Raw genomic sequence first — 8,347 nt, forward strand, 5'->3', positions numbered from 1 at the left:
ATAAAAATTTAAAATTTAACATAAATTTATAATTTTTATGGTGGTTTTTAATCATAGGTATCTAATTAAATTATAACTAATTATGAAAATCAAATTAATTCTAAATTATTCCAATTTTCAACAAATTAATCATAATTACAAATTAGATTGCATAATTAACAAGGCTAGGCATTCAAACTTGTTAAACATATACAGTAGGTCAACCAAAAATTCAAGATTTATCAACAAGAATCGCAAATATTTAATTTAACATCTTAAATTTACGAAATTTTGCATTCGAAAAACTAAAACCTCCGAAAAGTCATAGTTAGGCTTCGAATTTGAGAATTCTGGGTTCGGCCGAAAAATACTAATTTTGTCAAAATTTTAGAATGCCTTTTACATGCGGAATTGACACAAAAATCACTCGATTTGGATGAGTAACGAAGAAACTGCCGAAAAACTGCGTACGTATAATTAAATAAACGCAATTTGCAATTAATTAACAATTACGAAAATTAATCACCCCTTTTAATTCTTGCAAATTTGTAATATTTAACCATGTTCATGCAATTTAGATTATGAAAATAATAAGAGGCTCGTGATACCACTGTTAGGTTATGATACATATGACAATTCATAAATTATGCGGAAAAACCATAAAGCCAGGAAAGCATATTATTTACACATAATCATTTAGCATAGTTTAGATGCATACACTTTGTTGCGTGCCTTCCCTAGCTGCGCCCGAACCGAACAAGAACAAGTCTTTAGGACTCCAAATGTCGTCCCTCCGTAGATAGTCCACAGCACGTCCGGATCCGCCTTAAGCTTGACCAACTAGAATCGCCCTTAAGGTACTTAGAATTTTCGGCTAATGTAGGCAATTATATGACTGGATTTTTGCTCTCAAAAATCACTTTGAATACTTGAATTGTATGTACAAATAATGACCCTAGGCTAGACCTGTCAAAAATCGACCCGACCCGAAAACCGACCCGAATCCGACCCGAAAAAAGCGGGTCTTGAACAAGATTTTCCAACCCGAAACCCGTTTTTATCCGAACCCGAGCAACCCGGAATTTTCGGGTCCAAAACGGGTCGGGTCCGGTATGACCCGTTGGGTTTAGTGGTTAAATGATTTTTTATTTTTTTTAGATTTTTTTTGAAAAAACAACCCAAAATCTCAAAAAACCCTAAAACTAAAGTATCATACTCAGGAGTCGTCAAACGCCCAAACACTATCTCTCTTTCCTCTCAAGCTCTCATCCTCCCTGGTTTACTGGCCGCATATCTAAGCTCTCATCCTCTCTGGTTTATCGACCAAGGCTGCTGCTGCTTTCATGCTTTCTCATCCTCTCTGGTTTATCGACCAAGGCTGCTGCTGCTTTCATGCTTGTTGCTTGCTGCTGATTCTTTCATGCTTGCTGTTGTATTTCTCTAGAAATTGGGAGGTAGCGGTTCTAAATTGCTCAACCACAACATTAGATCGATGAACAAGTACCCCTAGCTTAGCTATATTACTCTGTGAGTCTATGTGTTTTAAAGCTTAACATTTTGAAAAGCCACGTACTCCACATTCTTGAATTGGGAACTTGCGAAGCAAATGCTAATACAAGAAGTGAATTTAAGTTGTTAAATTGTAATTTATGTTACAAGGGACAAGGCCACTAGGAACAATGGCTATGATTTTTGGCTCACTCCATATCTTCCTTTCTCAACTCCCGAACTTTAATTATGTTTCTTGGGTTTCTTTAGCAGTTGATGTTATATCACTCAGGCTAGTTGAGTCCTTGTGTTGCAGTTGTAATTAAGCACATACAGTACCAGGTTGATCCTGATATTTGTCTACTTGATTTTGAACATTGTTAAAATGATTTCATCTCTCTTTATTAAAATGCTTTACACTTGATTTTACTACTATTGTTAAAATGTCCAATTGGTGTAACTTTAAAATGCACCTGATAATCTGACATCATTACTATTTAATGAGCAGACGATACTATATTATTATCAATTGGATCTCTCAATGTTAAAAATTTAAAATGCTTTTAATTTCATGCACATCTAGGTTCATTATACGAGTAACTAATAGTAATAATAATAATCATTTAACCCGTTGGGTCAATCCGAATCCGTAAAAAAACATATAATAATAAAAAATAATACATAATAAAAAAGTTTAATAAAAGCTCTCAACCCGTTGGGTCAACCCGAACCCGAAAACTCTGGGTCTTGAACAAACATTTATCAACCCGAACCCGAAAGTGACCGACCCGATAAAACCCGAACCCGAAGTTGACCGACACTGACCCGACCCGACCCGTTTGACAGGTCTACCCTAGGCCCTTATTTATAGAGGTATGGAAAAGGAATTGTAATCCTACTAGGATGTGGATTTGTTAATTAGAACTTTATTAGGACTCTAAATAACAAAGCAAATCTAATAGGATTAGGATTTTAATCTTCGCACGAATCCTAATAGGATTAGGATTTCCCGCAAACGCATCGTACAAGCCGTGCACCCGCGCAGGCCTTGCGGCCCACGACAAGCGCACAGCCCATGTGCGGTGCTGCGCGCGCGCGCGCCCTTGGCTGGGCCTGGCCTTGCGCTGGGCCTGGTCGAGGCGTGCGTTGCTGCGTGCGGCTCGCTGGGCGATGGCCTGGCTTCGTGCTGGGCCTTCGTCTAGCGGGCCTCGTCCAATGCTAATTCGTACGATACGCTTCCGATTAAATTCCCGATTCCGGAATTCATTTCCGATACGAACAACATTTAATATTTCCGATTCCGGAATTAATTTCCGTTTCGAACAAATATTTAATATTTCCGTTTCCGGAATTATTTTCCGATTCCGATAATATTTCCGATTCTGACAATATTTCCGTTTCCGGCAATATTTCCGATTCCGGCAATATTTCCATTTCCGATAATATTTTCCGATACGTACCATGTTTCCGTTTCCGGCAATATCTACGACTTGGATAATATTTATATTTCCGATACGATACATATTTCCGTTTCCGGCAATATCATCGTTTCCGGAGTATTCATTTCTTGCCTGTGACGATCTCAGCTCCAACTGAAACCAAGATCCGTCGATTCCGAATATCCATAGATGGAGTATTTAATGCCATTAAATACTTGATCCGTTTACGTACTATTTGTGTGACCCTACGGGTTCAGTCAAGAGTAAGCTGTGGATTAATATCATTAATTCCACTTGAACTGAAGCGGCCTCTAGCTAGGCATTCAGCTCACTTGATCTCACTGAATTATTAACTTGCTAATTAATACTGAACCGCATTTATTAGACTTAATATTATATGCATACTTGGACCAAGGGCACTATTTCCTTCAGGACGTGCTGTGGACTATCTACGGAGGGACGACACTTGGAGTCCTAAAGACTTGTTCTTGTTCGGTTCGGGCGCAGCTAGGGAGGGCACGCTACAAAGTGTATGCATCTGAATTATCCTAAATGATTATGTGTAAATAATATGTTTCCTGGCTTTATGGTTTTTCCGCATGATTTATGTTTATTCATATGTATCATAACCTAACAATTTGAAGTAGGAAAATCAAAGGAACATGATTGAATATAGTGGGATTCGGAATTACCTATTTAGGTTTAGGCAAGAATTCCTTTTAGAGCTCCCAATTGCTTAGAATTTGTAGTTTATATGTGTTTTTTGAAGGATTTTGATTTGTATTTTGAAGCGTAATTTTGGTATTACGACGTTGTATTTGAAATCTGCCTCCCATAATGCTGGGAATGAGGGGGTTTTTATAGGAAAAATGGCCGCAAAACGCCAGCCATCGCCAGCGCAGCACGCAGCTGGCACCGCTGGGCGCTGGTGACGTGGCATGAATGCCGCCAAAAAGGACGGAAAGATGTCGTCCTTGATTTATCTTGTATGGGTGTACCTTCGTACGAATAGTACGATGTTTTGCGTGTAGTGTTTTCTTGGAGGTTAAGACTTGATTTTGCGTCTAAAAACAAGCCGTTTCGGGTTTTGAACTTCGGTTTTACGGGACGAGGCCCGGCTTGCTCGGTTTTGTGGGTCGGCGCCCGAATTTGACTTGCCTTATATGATTTTGAGTGGAAAAGGCCTAGTAAAACCAATGGAATGGTCTACTAGATGAGATTGTACTTGGATTTTGAAATTGGATTTTGAAACTTGTATTTTGTACCGAGTTCCGAAAGGGGAACGGTCTCGGGAATTGGATTTTGGATCTTGTATTTTGGAGATGTTCTTAGCAATTGGGATTTCTGCACGGAGTTGCTCCAACCGCCTAGTAAGGATAATGGTATCTTCATCATCCCAGAGGGGAGACACAAATTAGGTGTCTACATAATCCCCCACTTTGACTGAGCGTTCGGTCGAGAAAGCGCAAGTCAAAGTATTTCGAAAGGGACGGAGAATGATCAAGATGTTCTGCAATCAAGACCACTCTTTGTACGCCGGTACCTGCACAAAACAAGCGTTAGAAAAAAGGATAGAGTCTACCTCCGTGCGGCAGTGATGACTCCGATTTGTATTTGTACTGCACTTCCGTCTTTGAATTGGGACGAAGCTTGGCATCAAAAATTTTGAATCTTTGAATTTTTGAACCTTGAATTTTGAATCTTGAATCTTGAATTTTTGAATTTTGAACGCCCGGAGTTGATCCGTTGGGGATGTGCTTTGCTGGGGATAAGAGCTTTTCACTGGCCCTAAGATTTTCAAATTTCGGCTGACTTTCCTGGAGCTTGGGTCCGTTGGGAGTCGAACGCCTGAGTCATTGTATTTTTTGGACTTTGTATTCTTGAAATATTCATCTGTTTGTACTTGGAGATACAGGTGTATACCCGCATTTTCGAAAGATGGCCTGATGCGACGTTTGATGCTTGGTGCAGAAGACCGTAGCAGTAAAGGATGTGCAATCAGCACGGGAGACCGTGCACGGCGGAATCTGCGCATGCAGCGCTGGGCGCAGGGCTCCGCGTCCAACGCGGGGCTGTGCTATATAAGCACCCATTGCCGTGCCATTTTGAGGCACATTTTGAAAATTTTCTTGAATGTTGTACCTGGTATTGATAGATAGTAGTCTCACTGGTGACCTTGCGGGATCTCAGGATAAAATAGCCGAATGAAGAGCTTGCCCGGCTCTATGTGAATGCTAGGGGCGATGCTGTTTGCCGTTCTTGGAGGGACTTTGTACACAGGAAGGGTAGCTATGATGACTTCCTGAGGAGGCTGGCTCCACCAGTACGCTTCGTACTGCCGGTGAGCTTTTGAACTTTGTATCTTGTATTCTTGTATTTTTGTATTCTTGTATGTTGAATTGATTGTATGATTGTATGTAGGAGGAGGAGGTTGATCCTGAGGACATTCCCCATGCTGATAGGATCCTCCGCTATGAGAACTCGGACGGGGAACAGGTGGAGGTGACCATTCCTGTAGCTTCTCCTCCGCACCGGAGATCGTATGATGCTATACCTGAGCATTATGCCGCTGTGAGTACTGTTGCATTTTCTTGAAACTGATTGTAATCTTGTATCTGGGAATTGATCTTGAATTTTGTATGCAGGCGCCTCGGACGAGAGTACGTCGCTGGATGCTCTTGATTGATTCCTGGAAGAGGCATTGTGCCAAGCTGACCAGGAAGCTTTATGGCCGGGACAGAGAGGTGCTTTACTTGATCTTGAAATTTGTATTCTGGAAATTTGAACTTTGATGTTGATTCTTGAACTTGTATTTTGTATAGGAGCGCCGTCGAGACCGTAGAGGTTCCGTTGATAGGGAGCCCCAGGCGGAGACGTCCTTGAGGCAGGAGGGTCCGAGCTTGGAGCTGGGACAGGGGTCTGGTGCTGGTGCCCATCAGAGGCATTCTGATGCTGAGCGGTGAGCTTTCCATTTTGTACATGCTGATCCTACCAGGCATTCGTTTGGAGGTGCAAGCAGTTCGAGGCCCTTTGTTTCTCCTCCCGGTTACTACTTCGGAGGGAGTGGTCCTCAGCCTTAGGGTGAAGATTCATGGGCATACTATGCGGAGATGGAGAGGATGCGTCAGGCTCAGATGTTTGCGCCGTACCAGTTCATGGCGATGCCGCCGCCTTATCAGTATCCTTCTCCTCAGCAGGGAGTTCATCCCTCTCCTGGCACTCTTCGTATCTTGGAGCAGGATCCTAATACCCCTGGGACGGAGCTGGATCAGGATCTGGAGCGCCTTAGGAGGCGGAACAGAGACATGACGCATGTGGTTGACATCACCGCTGATGATGATTCAGACTGACCCTGCATGGTAGCGAGTTCCACCTTGTCTGGGTTGATTTTGTATAGGCTGGATTGTATTTGTATGGATTTCTATGGTTTGAAACTTGAATTTTGTATGGTTGTATGGTTTTGATCTTGAATTGATTTGGAAATTTTTTGAAGATTGGCTTTTATATGTTTGAACTTGTACGCGTTGTGTGTGCCTTGGAAATTTGTAGCTATATGCATGCATGATAATTTTGCGAAAAAATTTGAAAAAATTTGCCCCATTTTTTTGGGTGTATATACCCACTATAAGCCCCCACTTTGACTGAGGTTTTTTGGTTAGGAAAAGCGCAAGTCAAAGTATATTCAACTTTTGCTATGCATATGCAGACTCGACTTAGGACGCCGATCTAGGACTAGAATGCTTGAATTTTGAATAAATTGAACCGAAATCGGCCCGAAGCGTTGATCCGGACTGCTTGAAATTGCGCGGCTTGCGCTTTGGAATCTTGAATAATGGAGGTTGTACTTTGCTGTCCGAAACACCAAAGAGTGTGTACTCGGAACCATAAAAGAGGACGGTGGCCTCGTCCTTCGTTGCAGGCCCCTGCGCGTGGCGCAAGACATGGCGCCTGGCGCCACTGGGCTGTCGTGCAAGCCGACTTTTGTATAAATAGGGAGTATTTCGGATCATTTCTTGCATCAATCATTCCCTGCTATTCCTTGTATACTGCTTCCTTACGAAAAAGAAGAGAGAATATGGCTATGTCCTTTGAAAATGCCTTGAACTCGTGGCTTGGTTCGCTAGGCAAATTGGAGAAAAGGGAGCTTGATGGCATGCATCTTGGGGTGCTCGCCTCCTTCCGGTTTGTAAAGCTGGATGTGCACTTCATTATTGTTGCTTTGGAGGCTTAGGATCCAAATTATCATGTCTTCCACTTTGGGAATAATGAGGTATGTCCCCTCCCTGAAGAGTTTAGTGCCATATTGGGGTGGCCCATTATGCTAGAGCCATGCCTGCCCAGTGTTGAAGAACACTTTTTCTTGGGCTTTGAAAGATATTTGGGCTTGAAGCCTCCACTTTTGAGTGCTGTTGTATATGGCAGAGGGGTGGATTTGTCCCTCCTTGTCACCTACTTTGCCGGGCTTGATGTACCCAAAGTATTCCGTTTGAGAGCCTTGAGTTTTTGCATATTTGCTCACTTCCTCTTTTCGAAACAGGGGTTTGACAATGGTGATGCCTCCCTAATAGATATTGTAGAGCAGTTTGCTAATGGTTGGGACCCAATGCCGCTCGTGGTTGGCGAAACATTGATGGGCCTTGACATGCTGAAGTCGGACCCCTCTTCTCTGCCGTCGCGAAGTCCGGTATTACTCCAAGTAAGGATCTGGGGCCTTCTTGTATTTTGAATTTGTACTTGGATTTGAATTTTGAATGTTGAATATTGAAATGCATTTTTTGTATACTCCCCAAGGTCTGGCTTATGGAGAGGCTCATGTTGGTGGCACCACCGGAGAACACGGAGAGTTACAACAGAAAAGGGTTCACCGTGCGGCCCATGATGTATGGCCGGCTTTCATTGGACGAGTGGCGACTTGCACTCTCTGGGATTGAATCTTGTATAAGGTGGGTAGTTCCTTGGTGGGGAATTGCTGCTATGAGACATGCCCCTGGTTCTACTGCTTTGAGGGTGCCAAGCCTCACAATGCTGGTCTTCTACGCGCCTGCTCGAGTGATGAGACAGTATGGCTTGAAATAGGAGATCCCAGACTGTACTGAAGAGAACCCGAAACTTGTTGCGCTGAATGCAAATCGACTTGAAGTTTAGAGGCGGTATTGCGTCGCCAAACCATTCTTGAGTATCCAGTTCCCACCTGAGTCAGTTACTCTGTCTGCGGGGTACATTGTATGGATGAGAGGCCTAAGCCAGAGGGACATTTCTCTCTCCGGACCAGCTAGAGTCCGAGGTTCTAGAGCTAGACGTCCTGCATCAACTGACTATGAGGAAGGTGACGGGAGTGTGGCCCATTCGGTGCTTGACCGTTCGAAATCCAAAGGAGGTTCGTCGTCCTCCCGTCTTGGAAGGCTAGCAAGTTCCTTCTCCCGCCGCTTGGGCAAGGGGAA

At 43.1% G+C, this 8,347-nt stretch overlaps 1 long non-coding RNA gene across 1 annotated transcript; it reads left to right on the forward strand.

Annotated features, from left to right (window-relative positions):
• The first annotated feature begins 1,078 nt into the window (after positions 1-1,078).
• LOC130464197 (uncharacterized) lies at positions 1,079-6,404 on the forward strand. The gene is made up of 4 exons (XR_008924543.1): positions 1,079-5,247; positions 5,328-5,477; positions 5,552-5,650; positions 5,729-6,404. It is a non-coding gene; the product is annotated as an uncharacterized lncRNA (long non-coding RNA).
• Positions 6,405-8,347: the final 1,943 nt, after the last annotated feature.

Source organism: Spinacia oleracea, chromosome 6 (genome assembly GCF_020520425.1).
Source record: "Spinacia oleracea cultivar Varoflay chromosome 6, BTI_SOV_V1, whole genome shotgun sequence".
NCBI classification, from domain to species: domain Eukaryota; kingdom Viridiplantae; phylum Streptophyta; class Magnoliopsida; order Caryophyllales; family Amaranthaceae; genus Spinacia; species Spinacia oleracea.